The sequence below is a fragment of the Anguilla anguilla genome, chromosome 3, assembly GCF_013347855.1.
Source record: "Anguilla anguilla isolate fAngAng1 chromosome 3, fAngAng1.pri, whole genome shotgun sequence".
Taxonomy (NCBI): Eukaryota; Metazoa; Chordata; class Actinopteri; order Anguilliformes; family Anguillidae; genus Anguilla; species Anguilla anguilla.
In genome coordinates this window covers 54,765,331-54,788,803 of record NC_049203.1, presented here as the reverse complement: position 1 = coordinate 54,788,803, position 23,473 = coordinate 54,765,331, and the positions used below count along the sequence as shown (strand labels likewise).

The 23,473-nt window shown below is 43.0% G+C and overlaps 1 long non-coding RNA gene across 1 annotated transcript; it reads right to left on the bottom strand.

The window, feature by feature from the left end:
* Positions 1 to 4,312: 4,312 nt before the first annotated feature.
* On the bottom strand, positions 4,313 to 12,144 carry LOC118224041. Its single transcript, XR_004764556.1, has 2 exons — positions 11,702 to 12,144; positions 4,313 to 6,148 (listed from the first exon to the last, which is right to left on the bottom strand). It is a non-coding gene; the product is annotated as an uncharacterized LOC118224041 (long non-coding RNA).
* Between the last annotated feature and the right edge of the window lie 11,329 nt (positions 12,145 to 23,473).

Below are 23,473 nucleotides of genomic sequence, written 5' to 3'. Positions count from 1 at the left end.
TACAACGTTGCCTCGATTTATCAAATCTGACTGGACACTGTCACATTTTATTCATTCTCCTGCCTGGGTCCTTTATCAGTCTGATACTTTGTCATGTAATACTATTATTACAACCTTGCAAATCCACAGGGTTTCAAAGTTTCCTATATATAGCCTCTCCTCTTGAGTGTTTTTGGAGACGATCCCATTATACGTGGGCCGGTGCGGGTCTGCGGGGGGCCGTGGTGACAGAGGGGATGTTGTCCTTGGACGGAGGTCCCAGCCGGGCAGAGCAGCGCACAATAGCGCCAGAGAGGACAGGACATCCTGCTCTCCCCACACCTCCAGCCCGCTCTGAAAACAAAGCCCTCCGTCGTTCCTGTCGGACAGACTCCCCCGGCCCTGTCTCTGCCACTCTGACAGGGGCACCCCTCTAACAGACCCCGCCCTGTACCCTGAGTGCCCGCACCTGCATGCAGGCCTCGTGCTATTGGCAGGGAGAGGGCGAGTTACTTTCATGTGGCAGACGTGCACTCGATTTTCAGTCATGAGGCGCACTGGTGTGTGTGTTTGTACTTGTGTGCACGTGTGTGTGTGTGTGTGTGCAAGTGTACGCAAGTGTGTGTGAATGTGGTCTGAACAGTGATAATAGTAATGGATTACATATAATCTGGATTTTGTAATCAGATTACTAAAATGAAGTAACTTTAATCATCCCAGGATACTTATACTTTTTCAAATATTCATAATCTAATTACAGTTATGTTTTTAAAGATTACATGATTATATTTCTGATTACTTTAATGTGCAATATACGCAAGCACACATACACACACACACACACACACACACACACCACTTGCACTCTTACACTGGAGGATAAACAGGAAGTGAGTATGTACAGAGATAGTCTAAAAGGAATCAGATTAGATTAGACCATTTGAATAATCCAACAGATTATATTACTGATTACATTTTTTGTCATCTAATTTGTAGAGAGCACTGGATAACATTTTGTATGTAATCTGCCTAACACTGGTTTTAAATATGTACATTTTTAAATGTGTATGTGCAGTGGATTAATAGATTATATTATGTTCGGTATGCTACATGTTAAATTTATTGAACAAAAGTTCAAAGTTGAAGCATTTTGTAGAGAAATCTCCATGAGAGCATGCAAGCAAGTTGCTTGGATTTACGTACTTTTTTCATGATGACAAGAATTTTTGTTTTTGTGGCAGAATTGTTATTTTTTTTAATTTATGTTCAACAAATAGTTTTGTCATTTCCTTCCCTTTTATACGAGAGAGCATAACTAAATATAAATATGTAGTTATATGGCCAGTGGTAGAGGTGTGGAGAATAAATTAAGGGTTGATGAGAGGCTTGCTGGCTTGCTTTTGTAGGCAGTTTGCCTCCACGTTGTGCTTTTCATCAGTTTAGTCTAGTCTAGTCCAGTCTAGTTTCGTTCAATTTACAATGACTACTGTACATTTTCAGTCTTGCATACAGAGTGCACCAGAGGTATACTAGTGAGCTATTAGCCTCCATGGATGGGGGCGTTTTCTATGAAAATATACTAAGTAATGTGAAATAGCATTAGTCATCTGTCAAGGTGCATCATATGAGGAAACTGTTGGCAAACAGAGCATGGTGTTACGGTTTAGTGTCGGTAACGAATGCACTTGTGTCTGTCGTCCCACTCATATGGAAGGGTGGTCAGGGACAGGGGCGGGTGATTAAGTTTTCATTGTAGGTAATGAATGCACTGGTATCTGAGTCAAGACAGCTGATTGTGAACAGCCCGATAAGAGAGAGTCAGGGTTTCCTCTGTTTATCTCCGTAATTGAGGTGGCTTTATTACGCCGAGCTAAATAAAGCAGGAGGGTGCCCCCACTGGGCCTAGCCACTGGCGCTGGTCCAAACGTGCCTCAGCTCAGCACAGTCCCCACAGCAGAGTGTACCCCTGGTCCTGGGGGAGGGGGGGGTGGGGGCAGGGGAGGAGACAGAGGCCTTGCTTTGACCCCTCTAGGGCAAATGGTACACTCACGTAATGTCACACCAGCCGCCAAATCCGCCTGCACCCGCCTGGAATGTGGCTTTGATCAGATTTGTGTGGATGCCATGTGAACGTAACAAATAGTCACGTCTCCGAGGTGTAGAATTCCTCTGATTAGCTACAGTAGGTCCTGTAACTATTGTATAGCCTCATGTAGGATTCTAGAAAGAAGGAAGTTTATGTTCTGTGAAATTTTATTTTGCTTACTTCTCTGAAGTCTGCAGTGCAAATCTATGGTTTCGTTATCATTCTCATTTTAATGGTTAGTCCCTTGCAAAGAAACCATGCAAGTGACTAACTGTTAAAAAGAGGGGGTGTTGAAGGTCATACGTCTCAACTTACAAGAGTGAAGAAAAGTGTGATATCACCAAGAAAGCACAAAAGTCAAGTTTGTAATTTAAGTGTAAAGTGAACCAGAAAAACCAAGAATTAATATTATAAACAGAATACCACTACACATCAAACCTAAAAAAGACAGAGGTTTGCTAAATGGGGTTGGGGGTGCCACGAAGAGGTGGGTCTTCTGTGAGCAGATGTCAGTAGCCAGTGGAAGGAGATGAGAAGGGCAGTGAGAGTAGACTGTAGATCAGGCCTGCAGAAGCATTGGTGATGAACTGAAGAGGTCTGAAGCAGGCAGACTAGCAAAGAGGAAGGCAGGAAGCCAGTGTGGAGGGAGTCCTGTAGTCCAGATGGGAAATGACCCCGCTACTGGACTAAGAGCTGGGTTAAGTGGGTGCTGAGGATTCTCCTCATGTCGTACAGGAAGAATCTGCATACCAAACATACCGCCATGATCTTCTCAGAAAGGGCCAATTTATTGTTCAGTTCCACTTGAAGATTCCTAGCAGAGGATGAGTGCAACACTATGGTGACTTTCAGGGTGAGTGAATGGTCAGGCACGGGACCTAGCTGGGGCGTACAGGATTTCATTCTTAGCCAAGTTGTTCTTTCCGCGATGGTTTGTCTTCAAGTTTGAGATGTCTTGGGGGGTCCGTGCAGGGAAGGAGAGAAAAGGTTGAGTGCCATCAACATAGCTGTGATAAGACAGGCTATGGGAGATGAAGACTGAAATTTAGTACAAAAAAAGAGAAGAGGACCAAGGACCAAACCCTGGGGGACACCTGCATTGTTTAAATCTTTTGGTCATAACAATCTGTAAACAATAAATGCCTCCCACATAAACAGGATGTATTTTGACACATACTTAACATTGCATATTTGTCCAGTGTCCATCACAATTAAATGTTTTATGCTATTTAGCCATATCACTTTCCAGACCCGTTGCACTTCCCTTTGCAAAAATGCCATGCCATTTTGGAGAATGCAATGTGCAATTATCATTTAATGTCAGCTAAAACTTGCAGGCTTACTTACAGTTCAATGACTTCTAATGCACACCCATTAGGCTATTACATCAGAATATATCATACAAAGAGCCTAAAGAAGTAAACAAGTAGACAGGGATGGCCAGAGATTGAAATCAGTGTGCAGAGAAGGGAGAGTTAGACATTTGTTTATTGATCTTTCTCAGAGGCAAGGCTTTTGTGCTGTTCGCTACAAGGCAGATTAATGTTTTCAGCTGAGGGTTAAGATGGGGGAGATCACAGGCTCTTGCATTGCATTCTGGGAAAAGTTAACTGGGTGCTGATAAACACTGTAACTTAACCTCTGGAATATTTTATGGGTCAGGCTGTAGAACATAACTACCCTCCTTTCCCTCTTAAACCTGGGGATTCCTATCCATTTCCACAAAAGAGATAAACTCAATGGAAGAGAACAATTTGCTCAGGGAAGAGGAGGGCTCTTTGTCTGTAGTAAGGAATTGAAGCCAGCCTTTTAAAACCAAGAGTTCTGTTGTACAACCCTTGAAATTAAGTTAACTTTGGTTTTCCTGTATTTTCATGGTGGTTTGATACGGTTTGTGATCTGATGGGTCTTTTGGCCTGAAGTCTCTTGTTCTTGGCACTAAGGTCTGTTATCCAAATTGGCAAAAGAAATTACATTATCGCTAAACCAATCATGTGTTTTAAACTTTAAAATTATATTCAATATGAATGATTCATGCTATCTATTTAGAAATGTTTGGGCATTCACTACTTGTAAAAAAGTATTTTCAAAGCTAAACGTTGCTTTCTTTGAATGTTATTAGCCCTGATGTACCCTCTCATGCAACTCATGGGGACTCCTCTGTTTCCACCTAGAAATTTTAGAGATTTAACATTTAAGAGAACACTGTGAAATAAACAGGGGATTAAATTCACATGGACACACCACTCATGTGATAATGTTTATTGCCATTCTTCATGTACTTACACTAAACTGCCCAAGATAATAATGTTAATGCAAATTGCCACCATTTGTTTTCTGCTTGTGTTTATGTTAGCACGTTTATGTGTTTGGAATCCTAGTCCAAAAAGAAATTTAAACCGAGTCTAAATATCAGTCAGATTGATGATCTATTAATGGAAAGTTAATCCAGGAAGTTACTGTAAAATGAGGAGCTCCTGAGTATTCTGGGTGGTGCATATGTGGTGGCATGGTAGTTAAAGGAGTTCCAGTGGAATCTGATGAGGGTGGGGGCGGAGATTGCGAAGGAAAGGTGAGTGGGAGGAGCTGGTGTGCCGTTGAGGGGCTGGTGGAAGTGGTCAATGTGGTGTATGTGATGGGGGTTGCATGTGTATGTGTGTATGTGTATATGTGTGTCTTCGTGTGCCTGGCAGTCTGAGAATCTAGTGGCTCAAGCTCAGCCCTTTTTGGCTGCCCAGTCTGTTAGTCAGACAATCATAAATGAAGGCACCAATTAACAGCTCCTGCCTCTGTTGATTCTGAACTCTTGTGCTATAAAATGCCTCTCCCCCCCCCCCCCCCAAATTACTTATGGGGTAGTTGTTTTATTGGCTCTGCTTGTGGAGGCCCTAAAGACTTTTTTTTTATTTTGACTTAGTACAGATGTTAATGCATTTCTCTGGTTCGCTTTTTGGACCCAAATATCCTCTCTCTCTCTCTCTGGTCACATTCAATGGGATCCAAGCGTTCCACACATTTTTTGTCTCCAGACAACGTGTTTTAGACAAAAGCCATGGAGGATTCCTTGCAGGGCTTTTATTGCCTGACCTTCTAGTTTGGCAGAGGTCCTGCCATAGTTTTGCTGTGGTCCTTGTTGCAGGAGTGCTGGCCAGTCCAGGTGCAGTTGCTGGCTTCCTGAGAGACCGTGGGGCAGATTCCAGACCCCAGAGCTTTGGGAACCAGTAATTTGTGCTTTCTGTGCCAGTGTGAACGCATCTTCAGACCGCTGGTCTCCAGCTCCCATCCCATCATCCCCTTCTGCGGCGAGGGACATTTTTGCGTGCAGCGAGGCGGAGTTCGGAGTGCGACGTTTGACCTCCTTGGCTTACGCGAGTTGGGGGGTGGGTGGAGGTCAGCAAGGGGAAACGAGCATCAGGAGAGTGTGGTGCTCAGAACCAGAAGGACAGAAAAACAATGGGGCAGCCCAGCCCTAGACAGCACTGTCTGCCTCTGTCAGTGGCATGTCGAGCAGAAGCATTTCAAAGGATTAATTACTTTAAGATGATTCGAAATATAAACAACGCATAACAAATGACAGCTGCTGCAACAGCACACATAAACACTCCCCACCCAAAGAAATTCAAGACTTGTATGTTAAGGGCGGGGGTAGGTTGTAAGGAAATGGGAAACAGTTCTTGGGAGGGATAGGCCATATTTTTAGAATGTTCAGTGCTCTAGAACACATTATGCAAGGTGCTTGACTTCAAAAGGCCTGAATAAAAAAAAAATGGAAAGAAGTTAACCGACAGTGAAGACAGCTGTGTAAATAACATGCCCAGTGTTTGAATAAACCTTCTGAATAAGCTTGAAACATGGCAAATGGATTGAGGAGACTCCTTAAACTAATAAATAGTGCATTCACCTCTGTGGTTTCTGTGAAGCATTTGCAATGAGCAGTGCTGGACGCACACACTGAGAGGTCAGTGGCCATGTGTACAGTGTTCTGGAGGGATGGCTGAGGGACAGGCAGGGGCTCCTAGCAGCGCAGAGTCCGGTGGTTAGCTCACCACAAACTGAGAGCACTTCCCGGATCCTTCCCCTGAGCTGGAGCGAGAGGAAGCGCATGTTACCAAAGAGGGAGTCTTTGGCCTAAGGGGTCTCCCTACTGCATTTCCCCCTTCCACTGGGAATTTGAAACTGAACAGGGGTCAGCCCCAAAATGACCAAAACCATCAGGTGGGATTTCCAGGTTAGAGCAACCTATTCCTGTCCAAATCTGGAAAGAAAATATCTGAATGTGGGGAACTGTGTTTCTCATTCCCCAGAGAGTCCCATAGACCCCACATACACATGCACACAGACAAACACATACACACACACATACACATGCACACACACGCACACACACACATGCAAACACACACACACACACACACACACATGCAAACACACACACACACACACACACACACACACAAACATGTGCACACACATACACACACATATACACACACACACAAAACACACACACACACTGTGCTGCCGTTGCTGGGGGTTGTACAGGATGTTTGCAGGGGCCATGTGTCAGGGAGCCCACAGGAAGTGCTCTGAGAGTGCGTGGAGACTTTAGCCAGCCGCACACAGCTGTGGAGCTGAACTGGAGCAGCGCACCACACCGTGAGGCCAGAGCCGTCTTTGTTCTCCAGCCCCTCCCCATTTCTTTTTTTTTTTTTTTCTAGCAGAGTCACTCTGCCAGTGCTCTTTACTGCACTTGCTCCTATTGTTCTCTCTCCCGCCTGGCTTGACACTACTGCACTTGCCCCACAGTCTCTGGGACTAATCAGGCTCCCGCACATGTTTTATCCAGTGCTCTGTGCACTGGCAGACGTGCAATCAGGACTCACCCTTTTTCAATCTTGTGCAGGTGTGTCCCTTCTCAAGGTATCAGAGCCCCCTCCAGCATGCACACATACACACACATATGCACACAATTACACAGACACACACACACTCACAATTTCATGTGTCCAAAAGCTTTCATGCCTATCAGAAATTCCTGATTAGCACTGCTGCCCCCCAACCTAGCATAATCCTGATATCCCCATCCCCCTCAGTGTGGTCTAAATCAGACTCTGGGACGTTGCTGGGTGTATGCTTGTCATATCAGTGTGTTGTATTCTGGTCCCTGTGCTATAGCTGCTGTAGCTCTGTTCTGCTGGTCAGCTGCGCTGTCTGGACAGTTGCCTGATACATCTGCTCCTGCACACTGCTGTTTGCTCCACAGCACCGCTAATTAAGGCTCTGTCCTGCGTCCAGCATGAGCAGCCAAGATGAGCAGGGCTGGAAATAGCATGCCATGAGGAGGGAGAGAGGGAGGGCAAGAGACAGAGAGAGAGAGAGTGTGTGTGTGTGTCACAGGGAGTTCGACTGAGAGAAATATAGAGAGAGAAAGAAGGATGGACAAAAAAAGAAAATGTTGACATCAAGATATTTTCAGAAAATATTTTCTTTGGTATTCATTTATCAAATTTGTTTTGCTGTTTTCTGAAAAGTGGAAAGGGAAGCTTGGCCTTCCATGTTACATTTCCTAAAATACTTTGGTAATAGCAGGATCTTTCTAAAAGTGGATCTTTACGTACACGTGATGCGTGTAAAGGAATAACCGGTGACGTGACCGTGCCATACCTGAGCCTGGCGAGACATGGGGCCTATTTTTAAACCCTGTCGGCCTCTGCTCCGGGCCCCTTTGTGCAGTGTGGGACTGGGGCCGGGCACACTCCTTTCCTGTCATTCACTAACAGCCCGAGGGCCGTGCTCAAGGGCAGACTGCCGTCTGAGCACAATGCGCTGTGCACACACGGGGACGATGCGGCCCAAAACGCTCGGCACGTCGCCCTCAAATGTGTCCCTGATGGGACGGCGCTTTTTTTTTAATGCTACGTTTATAGATGACCTCTCACCCCCCATCACGCTGGAACATCAGGGGAACTCCCAGCTTCCAATGCCCTTATTGTCTTTTCTGTATAATTGAACTGGTGGGGTGGGTGGGGTTGGGGGGGGGGGCACCAGTGTGTCATGATTGTGTGTGGAATGGAAGGAGACAGACTACACTGTGTGTTAAATCACAAGGGTGCTGTGGTCAGTTAGGGCTGCTAGGATGACAGAGGAAGGCAAGGCCTGGATATCACCTCTTCACTGAGGGTGCTGACGATACGGGGTTTAGCTTTTGCCCAGACCAGACCTGGGTCAAATATGTATTTGTTTTGGATTTCTTTGCTTTACTGATCTGGTGTGTTGGAACCAATGAAATACTCTCAAAAAGTGCAAGCCCCGCCTTCTGATCATATTGGCAGGCTCAATTACACCAGGCAAAATCAATAGAGCACAGAAAATGATTTGAATCAAAACAAATACATATTTGACCCAGGTCTGGACCCAACAAATGTACATGCACATCGAATTCATTCATTTACAAAATTCGGTGTCAAGATATCCTTTTACTTAGATGTTAAAACTGCACTTAAATGAATGAGTACACACACATGTCACATCTGGGTTAAATATACACTGTATGCGAAACATTTTTTTCTTTAGATGCTGGCAAATGTTAGAAAATATTTCTGCCAATCATTTGGAATTTTCAAGAAACTAATCAAAACATAATATCGTTTTAAAATTGCTTATAATTTTAAAATTGTGGTTACTGGTGGACTAAAATATGTCAGATAACTATTTGACTGTGAGCTGACAGACATATCCCCATTCAATAGAGTAGCAAAATTATTTGGAGCTGAAGGGGAAGAATTTCAGGGAACAGGATATGAATAAGCAACAGATATCTAATGAATCACTTTGTTCTACAACCATGCTGAAAGAAGTTTCTCTCTCTCCTCTCTCTCTCTCTCTCTCTCTGTGTCTGGCTCTAAACAGAAAAAGAAACACCACAAAAACAGCGACAGCCTCTACGCCCTCACAGGCCATAGATGAGGGGATGTCGGTCGGTGGACAGATCCCTGCTCTGCACATGTTTAGTCTTTGCCCCCTGAGAGCTTATGAAAATTCCTGCAGCCGATTTACTCAAAGCCGCCTATTTGCATTCTGGACGCAACTTGTTTTCGCTCCGCTCTTTGTGAGCCGTTTGACCGCGGAGGACCTCGGGGAGGGCTTTTTATGAAATGTTGCAGACTCTGCGTCTGTCCTTTCTGCTCACTGAATGTGGTCATCAGGTTTCGTATCTGGAAAGTGCAGCCTTCTTCCACTGCCCGCACATCCTTTCGAATGGCACTCAAACCACAAGGCTCAGTATGACTAGAACACATGCCCGTGAATGAATCAGTTCCACCCCTGCCTGTCTCAGCAGCAACAGGTTCATCATTGCATCAGATGTTCCGTGGGGGCAGCCCACAATCTGTGGCGTCGACACTCACCCAAATCTCCCCAAATGCCAATATCCTGCCGAACGTTAGGTGTGGGGTAGCTGTTCATAAACCCTTTCATCTGAGGACTCACTGAAATGACTACACTGTGACTAAGCATTTAGTTCATAAAATGGTTTACTTTGGCGCAGATATTTTTCCATTTTCTTCCTCAAATCCCTGTTCACATGTGTCTTGAGGCCAGGTAACTGTGCAGTAACTGTGCAGTTGCACAAGGTGCCTTCTCTGAGCAACTTCCCAGCAAGTAAATACTACTGATAAAATCCTGACACGTTAAAACATAGCCAGACACAGCACCCCTGTTTTATTTTCAGCTTCACAGGATATCATTTTAATCTGGTTAACTTTTTTTGAAGAACAGAAAGGGTTTGCACACCTCTGATAATGTCAGTACCGGTCTCAGGATCTCTACATGACAGCAGCTGACATTGACATGAATTGAATTCAATTAACACAAAAACAGGGGATTCCTTTAATAGCTTCCCCCTACTTGTACAGGGTGCTTACATATTTATTTAACAGTGTTTAACAGAATCTGGATTTCCAGCACATGTCAAATCCTGGAAAATGTGGTTTAATACAACTGTACTGACACACCTTGAATCTGTGTGGTCCAAGTGTCCAAGCTAAACACATAAACGCAGGGCTTTGGCCAATTAGAGCTGTGTTGTTGGCTGCCCGGCACAGGGGATCATGGGAAAGGGAACTGTTTTGACTGAGCCCCTCCCCCACTTGCTGGAATCCCCCCTCCCCCCCTTTACCCATCTTTAATTGATTTGTTCCCAGAACTTTGACACAATTCCTTCTCTGTGGCAGCAATGCTAATTGGCATGGTAACCTAGCAGCCAGATCTGAATGGGCACAACACACAGGTCCGACTGCTCTCAGGGTCCGGCTGTAGCTTCACTGAAGCATGAGGCCTGGGAGGAAGCAGGGAGCAGTGGGGCCCCCTCTTTATGCCAAGGGAGTTCTGAGGTTTTTTTTTTACCTCAGTTTAAAAAAGTACACATTTACATATTACATATGTATTCTTTAAGACAAGATTTAACATTTTCTTAGTCACAGAGGGGGTTTTTGTGGCATATTTGCACACACACACACACACACACACACACACATATATATATATATATATACATTCACATTTCACCCAGTAAAGCTGCATGTTGGAGAACCACAGAAGATGTACAGGAACAGTGGGTCTCCACTGGCCTATGAACTGCACATAGCCAGCTCCTTGGGCCACAAACACAGGCAGTGTCTCTCTCTCTCTCTCTCTCTCTCTCTCTCTGTCACACATGCACACACACACACATGCACACGCACACGCACACGCACACACACACACACACACACACACACAGTCAATCACTGGGGAACCCTGCAGACGGTGTCCCTGACTGCTGTAAGAGCACAAGGATGCTGGAATGGAGACCATGACCGCTCTCCCTCTGGCATCCTCGGCAGCACTAAATCTTGGAAATCCCTGTCAGCTGACTGACGTGCCCATGGCTCCGTGCTTCCTGGCACCTGTCCCAGCTCGTCCTACACTGCCCCCTGTCCACCATGCAGCTGACGGTCCACGCTGTGGGTGCTTGTAGCAGGAGGAGACACACGAGACCCACCCCCACAGGCACTGTGTGACAGTACCAGCTGTGCTTGGAGGCCCAGGGTCTGGGCCTCTCACAGTGGTCTGAGTGTGTGAGTGTATGTGTGTGTATGCGAGTGAGTGAGTGTGCATGAGTGCATGCGCGTGTGTGTTTGTGTGTGTGTATGTTACGGAGACTGAGGGAGAGACGGCGCGGGCGGGTAGAGTGAAAGAAAAACAAAGAGGTTGATAGGGAAAGAGAGAAGGAAAGAGAGAGATCCAGAGATCCATCAAGAGGGAAAAGCAGAGGCAGAGGAGAAAGAAACAGACAGAGTCAGATGTAACAGTATCCACCCCACACCCACACTAAAAAACAAGGAGGATTCTGGCCGTCTGGAACTCAGTGTGAAATTGTACCGGGAGGTGCCCATGTGGAAACACAGCAACAGCCGCAGCACCCCCAGGGGCCCCACGGCTTGGGATTTGTGGCCCCTTGGGAGATGACCCAAAAACAGCAGCAGTCGGCTGCACCAGCAAGGCAAACAATTAAAGGACCTGCAGCACAAAAATACAGACAAGCAGCAGCTGCACAAAAACTGGGACATAAACACACACGGCTCACTTCACATTTACCGCAACCACATGCACACGTGCACATGCGCATTAAAGAGCTGGCACTTCCTGTCCTTTTAGTGTTTCAAACATTCCTTTGTCTTCAATTTTCTTGTTATCTCCTCCCTCAGTCACTAGGGGTTTCACTGACCACAGTTCTTTTTCTTGCTCTCTTCCTATTGGGGATTTCTTCTGGGCTTCTTCTGGCATTCCCCAAACGATGCGTCTCCAGGGAATAACCCAGAGCTACAGCATGGACTAGCACTGGGCAATGGAGGTTAATTGGGAGGTTCTGCTTCAGCTGTAATCAGCAAAATGAACAGGCACCAGGCCAAGAATATGAATTCTGTAGCAAATACATTTTCATTTCCTCCTCCCAGCGTTTCAATCGAGCCACAGGCAGCTGTGGAAACGTGTCGTTGAAATCCCATAGATGAAGGCCTCTGCTATTTCCTACGATGGAAAGAAACTCAGCCCCACAGTATCAGAACCAAAATAAATGGCTTGTTGTATGGGGAGCACCTGCCCCCTGCTGGCCAGCCTACCCAAGTGCAGTGGTAGGGAAATGGCTGGTGGTTGTTAGTAAACTGACACATTAAACATAGTGAAAGTAAAGCTTATATGCCATAATGAGACATAAATGTTCATTCAGGCAATATGTCTTGCTGTTAAAATGATGAAAGACACTGACTAGCACATTAAAGTGCTAAAGTGCCAGTTTAGGTTGTTGTCAAAAACTGAGGTCCTGGGGGGAACTAGAACCGATATTTGAAGCATGGACAACTTTCAAGAAGCTATCTGTGGATTTCCAGCTATACATTAAACTGCTCATCATAAAATCCTCAAATGACTTGTTTTTGTGTCATTGCAAAACCAGGACAAAGAGCAGTTCAACCATTCCTGTTGAAATACTGCTACCTGCTGTCATGGAGGGAGAAGTGCACAGTCTGGGCCAAATAAAACATGTTTAACACGGTCTAGAGCAGAGGTTGGCAACAAAGGCTACGTCTGTCTCTGGTTTTCATGCCCCCTCCTGAGCTTACTTAGTACTAACATTTATATCATCTGAGATCGTCTTGCTACATTTCTTGATAATTTCTTTGTTGCATGTCAGACATTAAATTGTCCAGTCGCACCACAAACTATCAATGTTCAAATAATTTGAAAACCGGACATTCCAGTCAAAAAAAGAAACAGAGCCCTGGAAATCCTAAATTAAAGTTGCATTTGACATTAAGTTCAATGACATGGCTGACTGAAATTCAGAGAGGTCAAGCCATTACTATGTTGTTGCAAGGCTAGATACAAACACGTTACAAGGAAATTCTGTGTTTCTCAATCAACCACAAATCATCTGGCAGCACAACTCCGAACCACCGACCACTGGCACCGCTTCGGATTGCGCCTGAAGCGGACGATGACATGTGATGATATGTTGTCAGGACCAAGCTATATGACTTGCATATTTGCAAACCCATTTTCAAACTACTGTGGAAACGACTACCATGGGCTGAAACCAATCAGAGCTCAGAGGGTTTGAAATAATTTGATGGAAGCTTGTCTGTTGGTCTGCAGACCTTATGTTGGCCCAGTTCTGGCAACCAGAAGGAATTGACTGTCAGATATCTAGTGTTTAGATTATGGCCTTAGAGCGAAACAATATAATTGGATTGGGCAAGCTTGTTCAAAATCCATACAGTATTATACTGTATTGTTTCTATGTATATCTGATATAGAAACCTTGGGTGTCCTGAAATCTTCTCTTCTTCAAACTTTTATCACTTCCAGAAGAAACACAGCACACCAGAACCATTTGGGGTCAGGGACACAGCGTGGCCATAAGCCACAAGAATCATGATACTTATGATTTTAAGTTTGAATGCAATTTGTGACCTTTAATTGAAATCATCAATTGAAAGTCTTAAAGGTCCAGGCAACTGGATTCAAACTGTGGTAATATTTCCCAGACGTGACAGTTGATTGTCTTCTTAATATTTCTTTCTTTTTTAACCCAGTTATAACTATTAAATTCACTTGTAATACACATTATTTGATTATTGTGATCTGTTCAGCAGGCAAGAACAGGGTGGGCGTGGTAACATCTTCTGGGTAACATCTGTGAGTGGACATTGGGGTTTGACCTTGTGTTGGCATCTTGGAAATCTGAACCTTGTATTTGGGTCTGGTGTTTCTTGGTGTTTGGTGCACGCAGGGTATGAAATTCTTGGTCTTACAGCTCATCTGGCATTTTAAAATTTTTATCACTGGCCTTTTTTTATTTTTTATTAATTAGGTAATTAGATAATTACCTCCACCAGCACTACCCAGGAAATCAGAGGCAGGGAACGTAACACAGTCATAGCCTTAAAAAGAAAGATTTTTGTCAATCATTACTTTATGGTTCTGAGAGAAGGAAAGGTCACTCAGTACCGTAAAGTTGACAGGGCTGTAGACAGGGCTATTTCAAGATGAAAATGCCTCAATCCACAGAGCATATGTAGTCACCCATTGTTGAAAGACATGAGACTTTAATTGTGAATGTCATGGCCTTCTCAGTGACTAGATCTGAATCAAATCAAGCATTTGTGGATATTAGTGTTTTCCCTCTACAGCAACTAAGTATGAGCTGGCTGACTTTGTTATGGAACAGTGATTTGTAGTCTTCCTGCAAAATTCTAGCCTATGTAGGGAGACTATACCATGGCAGATACAGATTATAGTATCCTTCTCTTACCTCTCCCACTTCTCATCTGCCCATTTCTTTAGGAGTCACTCCCCTACACCCTTCGCAGAGTGCCCGAAATCTTGGAGTTGTGCTGGACAACAGGCTGGCACTCTCTGAGAATATCGCGGCAACCACCCGGTCGTGCAGGTTCATCCTGTACAATATCCGCAGAATAAGACCACTCCTCACCAATTATTCCACACAGCTCCTGGTCCAGGCCATGATACTGTCACGTCTGGACTACTGCAACTCCCTCCTGGCTGGCCTCCCAGCATCAGCCACCAGACCCCTTCAGCTCATCCAGAATGCAGCAGCACGTCTGGTTTACAACCTCCCTCGTGACTCCCACGTCACTCCCCTCCTCATCTCCCTCCACTGGCTACCAGTGCAAGCTCGCATCCGGTTTAAGACACTGGTGCTTGCTTTCCAAGCAGTCAAGGGGTCAGCTCCTGGTTATCTGCAGAAGATGATCAGACCCTACAAGCCGGCCAGATCGCTCCGATCGGCTACTACAGGGCGGCTGATTCCTCCCCCTACACGAGCAGCAACAAGGTCTCGACTCTTTGCAGTTCTGGCCCCACGATGGTGGAACGATCTTCCAGTGGAGGTCAGAACAGCAGAGTGTCTGAGCACCTTCAAACGGAAACTCAAGACGCACCTCTTCTCTGTATACCTCTCTCCTCTTCCCTAAACCCTCTCCCATAACTATTTAAAAAAAAAAAAAAAAAAAAAAATTTTTTGGTTCAGACTATCTTGTTTTTCCTTACTGTATGCTACTATAGTAAAGGCTTTTATCTGCATTTTATTCAATGGACTTAAGTGGACTTGATCCTGAGTTTGGTTACACTGTTGTAAGTCGCTCTGGATAAGAGCGTCAGCTAAATGCCTATAATGTAATGTAATGTAATAGTGATAATAACCTATTAAAGGATTTGTTCATGTTCCTAGTTTAATATTTGCTTATTTGTGCCTGCACTGCTCCATCAACTCAAGCTAGGCAGTACAAAACAGTGCTGAAGCCGTTTGAAGTATTTTAATTTTTAAAAAATAGTCATTTTTGTATGAAAGCATTTTTTTAAAGACAATGGGGCCAACTTCCTAATAATAGGTCAATTGGCTGGAGCCTAAAGTTAATTAACAAAACAAAGAGGTTCATAAAACAAGATGTGTGGGTTGACTGAGTTGTACGAGTTTATAATTGCATTACTGTAGGAAACATTTTGTCAGTTTTCTTTGCAATTGTTATCACTGTTTGTTCATGTAAAGTGTTCTGTAGGTTTCTCCAAGCCTTGGTATCCGCAAACTTGCATCACGCCATTGAAACTTGTTATTTATGATATGTAGACTGGATATAATTCTCATCACCATTAGCTTGTGAAGAGTGTATTCACAGTGTGAGGGACAATACTCTGGAGCATCCACAGCTTTCACAGCCAGCTGAAAGCAGGGGAGCCCCTTACTGATTTTATTTTTATTGTTATTTGTTAATATTTCATTCTGTAAACTGATTTTACAAGACCTTGACTTTCAGCCTTATATTTGGCCTTCATAAAAGGAATTGTGGTTATATGTGATCTGTACAAGACATAACATGACAATCAGCCCGACACCATTCAGACTAAATGCTCAAAGTTGCAACATGATTCCAGTAGCGAAGGCATGGGAAACATTATGATAATATTTAAAAATTCTTGAGTGTGGGGGAGAGGCTCTCATCTGGCAGGAATCCAATGTTAAAGATGCAGTATGCAAGTTTGGATAAACAAGCAAGAGAATATAAAAAAATAGATAAATAAATAAATGTTCCACCTCCCACCCTCACTTTTCAGCTCTCCCTCCAAAGACCCTCCATCCAAATACATGGACATGCGCTGCAGAGAGAGAGGACAAAGGCATTTAAAAAGTAGGGAGAGGAGTGCAGCACATCATGTCTCATTCACGAGTATAAAATACTTCATGTATTCATAATGAATGTAAATAGTTGGCATAGCTATAGTTTTTATTTACAGCTGTGGGCTATAGAAAGCATGATATTATTGCCAAACATGATTGAGTTTGATGCAAATGCAATTGATGCTGGCTATGTAGCAGTAGAGCTAGCGTTAGTTGTGGTAACAAAGCTAATAAAAAAATAAAGCAAGAAAGTTAGTGATAGTGCAGAGCCAAACTTTATTTTCATTTAAATATTATTTTTGCTACAGCACATCATGCATAACTTCTGTCGACAAAGCAGCCGCAGGTAACTAAGTTACCTAGCTAGTAGCTACTAAGCTACTTGATGATTTATTTCTGTGACCGACATCATTTCAGCAGAAATACAGTAAGCTCGACATCACTTTTGAAGCCCTTGAAATCTCTCTGCTCTCTGACAAGCCAAACTGATGTGAACACTTGTCTTATCTCTTGCTTGGTTCAATTTTTTTTGGGTCAAATCTTTTCTTCTTCAGTCTTTCTTTTCTTGCTTTTTTTATCAGTATAAGCCATTGTAGGCAAAGGCAGAGTTGTTGTAGTAACCTTAGTAACCTATCTTAATCATTTTCTACTAGGTTGCTAACTTTGGCACGATCTTCACTCTGCTCTTATCTGTGTAGCCCCACCCTGCCTGCTCTGGCAGCACTGTAAACGTGCAACAGGACTGAGAGGCAGGTACGGAAGTCTCCTTGCAGAGAGCTGTCCGTCCTGATTGGTTGTTAAATTTCAGGCGCGGTGAAATTTGGAGTGGCTGATTTCAGAGCCTGGTGCAGTCAGAGAGACCAGATTTTTTCTTAGAGCTTTTAATTTAACAAAATAACAACCATTAGATCTGGTATTAGAAACACTGGTTACTTTAATCTCTAAATTGACTAAGTTTAGGGTTGTAACTAGGTAGCTGTTTCGTAGGTGACTTAATGCACTCATCTTAATAATTGCTTGTATTTTTGCATAGACTGCATTGTTGCTGTTCTTGTTTGTGTTAAGCTGGGCACCCACCGCAAGCGTATCGACCGCGAGCGCACTATGCGCGTATTACGCGCGTAACTGAAGCGTAGTTGAAGTACTGTTATTACAGCGGCAGCGGGCGACGTCGTCTCCACCAGCGTCGCGAACCGGCTGCGAAGCTCCCGCGACACAAGCGAACTGAAGCGTAGTTTTTCCGCTTCTGTTCTATTTTTTTGGCTTGTCGCGTGTCACGATGGCCTGTTTATACACAGAAATATTCTCTAAAATGCTAGGTATACATGCTCTGATTTATATTTCATCCTTATATTACTGGGGGTGTGTCCCTAGTTCCCTCTTGCAGTAGTGGAGAACAAGATAAAACAAGATAAACACCAGGTATTTTATAAGCAGCTAAAAAATACAAGCCTTTTCATTTTTCTATTGTCCTGGCAGGAAAAAAAAAAATTAAAACTGGAACCTGGGAAAAGGGCAAACTTAGTTTCGCTATCTTATTTTGCGGAGGGGGCGGGGTAAATTTGAAAATACACCACAGAAAGACGTAGCCTATTGAATGATGTAGAAGTGAATGCACCGAGCAGCGGTTTGTTAGCTTGAGTGTTGGAAGGTAGTTTTTAACCAACCATTGCTCAGCCTATTTGACTTTTCCGATGTCTTTATTCGCCGTGCTTTCAAAAAGGGCTTGTTAATAAAAATCAGATAATCCACAGTGCTTTAAAAAAATCATATTTAGTGGTCTTGCCGATGAAAATTGACCTATTTTATAAATGAAGTTGTAAGCAAGCCTTTATTGCACTTGTACTTCAAAGCTTCCAGTGTTCATGACGTTGTGGTGTTCATATCCCTTCAACAGTTACGCTATCTTTTTGACGATTAACTGATTTGACTAAATATGATCATATAAATGTTTTGACGTGAATAACAAGACGACACGGGAATTCCCAATGGTTGATTATGGATTATTCATTATTATTATTATTATTATTATTATTATTATTATTATTATTATTATTATCATTACATATTCTTCATAAAGTTGGCACGCTTGTTAACCAAGCAAATAAATTAATGCAGTTTGAGATTGATTATTATGTAGGCTACGTTGCGATTTAAGCTTATGGTAATTCTTTAAAGCGTTTACTTTCGCACGTATTTACATGTGTTAAAAAATATTACCAAATTAACAGACTGAAAAAGGTATCTCACCAAGTATTCACATACCCATAATCAACAGTCGTGAACAAACGTGAAATACACGATGTAATCCCACTGCAGACTGCGAGAGCTACTAGGAATATAGAGCTTTAAGCAAGCCTTTGCGCGACACAAGGTTACTAACTAGCCTACGCGCTTTCAATTTATTGAGGATGTTGGTGTCTTCAACGTGGCCGTGTTCTGCAACCGTCGCACATGCCGCACATTGCGCACAACCCCTACACAGACCTATTTTTACATGTACTATGCAGAAGTATAAAACAGCATTTAGTGTTACGACATAGTAAAGGCCTTTAAGCCTAGCAGCTAGGAGACATCCTTGACGATGTTGGGTGAAGGTATATGATCATGAGGACAAAACCATTTAACCCTCCTCTTATGTTTGGGGTCAATTTGACCCCATTCAATGTTTACTGTCTCTAAACATATGGTTACCATACTTTTTTTCAGCTAGATATTTCATGACTTTTCCTAACTTTATGGGGAAAACATGGCAAACATGAAATTAACTGAAAAAAAATATTTTCAATGTCCTGTACACATGTTGTACGCATTGGTGTTGTTGGGGTCATTTTGACCCCAAGCTCTGTTGTTATATATACCATTATTTTGATCTTGTTTTTGTTGTTGGCTGAGAGCACTTTCACATTAATTTGTGTGTGTGTGTGTGTGTGTGTGTGAAAGAGAGAGAGAGAGAGCATGCGTGTGTGTGAGGAGAAAACATAGTTCCTACGAGATCTCTGATCATTCTCGGAACATGGGGGCGGGGGCAAACTTATAATAAGGGCTGCACACACAGCCCTCTAAACCACTTCTCTTTGCATTTGTGCCTCAACTAAAGATTTTGAAAATGACCACCAGACAGGCGTATATTTTCTGCCACTGAGGTTCTGTCACAGATCTTGGAGGGTGAAAGTGATTTAGATGAGGATATGTCTGAGACTGAGGATAATGTTGAGGAGGACCCTGACTGTGTGGCATCCTCCTCTGATGATGAGAATGAAGCCTTTGAGATACCACATTCCGCCCCTCCTTTTGTTTCTCAACCACCACTAAAAGACCCTCCTGTCATCTCTCAACCACCAAGAAACCCCCCTGTCATCTCTCAACCACAAAGAAACCTTCCTGTCGCCTGTCAACCACCAACAAACCCTCCTGTCATCTCTCAACCACCAAGAACTGACATGTTTACTTCCAAAAATGGAGAACTACCATGGTGTGGATCCCCAGTTGAAAGACAGGGTAGACTTAGTGCTGCTAATGTCATCAAAATGGTTCCAGGCCCCACCACATATGCTAGCAGTCATGTACAAGACATAAAGTCTGCATTTGAACTCTTCATAACATCATCAATGCAAAAGGATATTCTTGAGATGACAAACTTAGAGGGGAGGCATGTGTATGGTGACAGTTAGAAAGAGCTGGATGTGACCCACTAGCAATGCTGTATTGGGTTGCTTATTTTGGCAGGAGTGTACAGGTCAAATGGTGAAGCAACAGCAAGCCTTTGGAATGCTGACACTGGTAGGGCAATTTTTCCAGCTACAATGTCTCTGGAGACATTTCATGTTTTCTCCCACATTATACACTTTGACGACAGGGAATAAGGCAGGGGCGACAGGAGCGTGACAAACTTGCACCTATCTCGTTTGAATGAAGAATTGATACCCACGGGTACCTAGTTGAGCTGTTATGTTCATTTTTTATCAAAACTCAATTATGCTGACTAATTCACTTTTTATTGGTGTTTCTTCATTATTGAATAACTGTTATACAGTCCCCTCCAAAAGTATTGGAACAGCAAGGCTAATTCCTTTGTTTTTGCAATACACTGAATACATTTGGGGTTGAGTTAAAAAGATGAACATGAGACAAGAGTTCAGAATTTCAGCTTTTATTTCCTGGTATTTACACCTAGATGTGTTAAACTACTTAGAACATAGCACCTTTGGTATCAGACCACCCAATTTTTAGGTGAGCAAAAGTATTGGAACAGAGAGTATTTAAGTAAATGAAAGCAAATAACACTTAATATTTGGTAGCATATCTCTTGCTTGCAATAACTGCATCAAGCCTGCAACCCATTGACATCACCAAACTGTTGCATTCTTCTTTTGTGATGCTTTTCCAGGCTTTTACTGCAGCCTCTTTCAGTTATGGACTGCATTTATATAGCGCTTTTATCCAAAGCGCTTTACAATTGATGCCTCTCATTCACCTGAGCAGTTAGGGGTTAGGTGTCTTGCTCAAGGACACTTCGACACGCCCAGGGCGGGGTTTGAACCGGAAACCCTCCGACTGCCAGACAATCGGTCTTACCTCCTGAGCTATGTCGCCCAGTTGTTGTTTGTTTCGGGGGGGTTTTCCCTTCAATCTCCTCTTCAGGAGGTGAAATACATGCTCAATTGGGTTAAGGTCTGGTGATTGACTTGGCCAGTCTAAAACCTTCCACTTTTTCTCCCTAATGAAATCCTTTGTTGTGTTGGCAGTGTGTTTTGGGTTATTGTCTTGCTGCATGATGAAGTTCCTCCCAATTAGTTTGGACGCATTTCTCCGTAAGTTGGCAGACAGAATGTTTTTGTAGACTTCTGAATTCATCCTGCTGCTACCATCATGAGTTACATCATCAATAAAGATTAGTGAGCCCACTCCAGAAGCAGCCATGCAAGCCCAAGCCATGACACTTCCTCCACCGTGCTTCACAGATGAGCTTATATGTTTTGGATCATGAGCAGATCCCTTCTTTCTCCACACTTTGGCCTTTCCATCACTTTGGTAGAGGTTAATCTTGGTCTCATCAGTCCATAAAACTTTGTTCCAGAACTTTTGTGGCTCATCTTTGTACTTCTTTGCAAATTGTAATCTTGTCTTCCGATTCTTACTACTGATGAGTGGTTTGCATCTTGTGGTATAGCCTCTATATAGCTGCTCTCTAAGTCTTCTTCGAACGGTTGATTGAGATACCTTCACCCCTGTCCTGTGGAGATTGTTTGTGATGTCACTGACTAATGTTTTGAGGTTTTTCTTCACAGCTTTCACAATGTTTCTGTCATCAACTGCAGTTGTTTTCCTTGGTCGACCTGTTCGATATCTGTTGCTCAGCACGCCAGCGGTTTCTTTCTTTTTCAGGACATTCCAAGTTGTCGTACAAGCTATCCCCAATGCTTGTGCAATGGCTCTGATCGATTTCCCCTCTTTTCTAAGCTTGCTTTTCTCCCAAAGACAGCTCTCTGGTCTTCATGTTAGTTTATCCAAGGTTAAAACCAAGAGTAGACATTCAGAACTATTTATTGTTTAACCAATCAATCTAACAGGACCCATCTGGGAAACAAGAAACACCTGTCAGTCACATGTTCCAATACTTCCAATACTCACCTAAAAATTGGGTTTTTTGATACAAAAGGTGATATGTTCTAAGTTGTTTAACAAATCTAGATAAAAATACCAGGAAATAAAAGCTGAAATTCGGATCTGTCATCTCATGTACATCTTTTGACCTCAAACTCAATTGTCTTCAGTGTATAGCAAAAACAAAGGAATTGACCTTGCTGTTCCAATACTTTTGGAGAGGACTGTATGTTACTTATTGATGTTCTGAAGTGTTTTCTGATCCTGAACATTTGAAATATTTGACATTTTAAATTTTTTTTCCTGGGGTCAAATTGACCCCAAACATAAAATGTTACTATGCTTGATAATAAAAGGTGTGTTTCTTTCCAAATGTTATTTTACTAACATTAAGCCCTGCAAACACCAAAACATACTTTGTTTTCAATTTTAGGTCAATGAATGAGATTGTACAGTCATTTGCATATTTCACAATAGTCATATAAAATCAATACTTGATGTATAAGGGGAGGATGGGGGGAGTCATGTTTTATTTACTGGGCTATTAAGATGGTCAGTAGAAAGGCCTAAAGTAGCTGAGAGAGAAACTTGGGTAACACTTTCAGTTACAATTATTTTCTGCAGATTTATATTGCTGGGGTCAAATTGACCCCAAACATAAAAGTTGTTAGTTAATTTGAACATGATCGGAGGATTAAAAATCGCTCCATAGGGGGCGCAATTGTGCCAATGCTTGGACCCATCCTAACGCCGCTTGCGGCTTTAATTATTATTATTATTCTTATTATTTTTCTCCACTAAAAGTCTCTGAGGCTCAGCAACTATAAGTCCTAAAGCAACCACATTTGGCAGGTGGGTTCCTATGGCCCCCCACTACTCAGGAACTAAAAATCACCTATGTCGGCCAAATGGTGGCGCTATAACAAAGGGTCATGCCTAAAAGGCCATAACTCCCACACCATAAGGTAGATCAACATAAAACTTAATTGACCTATGCATCTGAATGTGCTCTACAGCTATTGGGACCTATGTCTGCCATATTGTTTGCCCGCCATTTGTACTTTTTTATTAGTTGGTGTGCGGAAGAGCTGTAGCTCCAAATCTAAAGTGTTACGACATCTAGTAAACTCCTTTACGGCAAGCGGCTAGAAGACATCCATGGCAACGCAACTAAGTAATCTGACACCGTCGGGTCTAGTTTTTATCAGTGAGGGGAGGGTCTGAACTTCATAATGGACAATATTATCTATCTGGGCATTCATAAAAATATTCTTTCACCACTCAAAAAATGGTATTTCGTCATAGCAACAAGATAAACCCGACAATAGCCCTAAGATATGCCAATATGGCAGTGAAAACGCTGCTCAATGAGTAACAAAGTAAATGAGACAATGTTTTAAAAAATGATACCATGTCATTCTACTGTCAATATCTGGAACTAAATATTGAATAAACATACAACCTTACCTTTGGTTTTCCGTGTAGAGATGTCCATTTTGTGACTGAGTGGTCATATATTGTCTTGGACAATCCGTTTGTGAAATATATGCACATCTGTGATAGCTGTG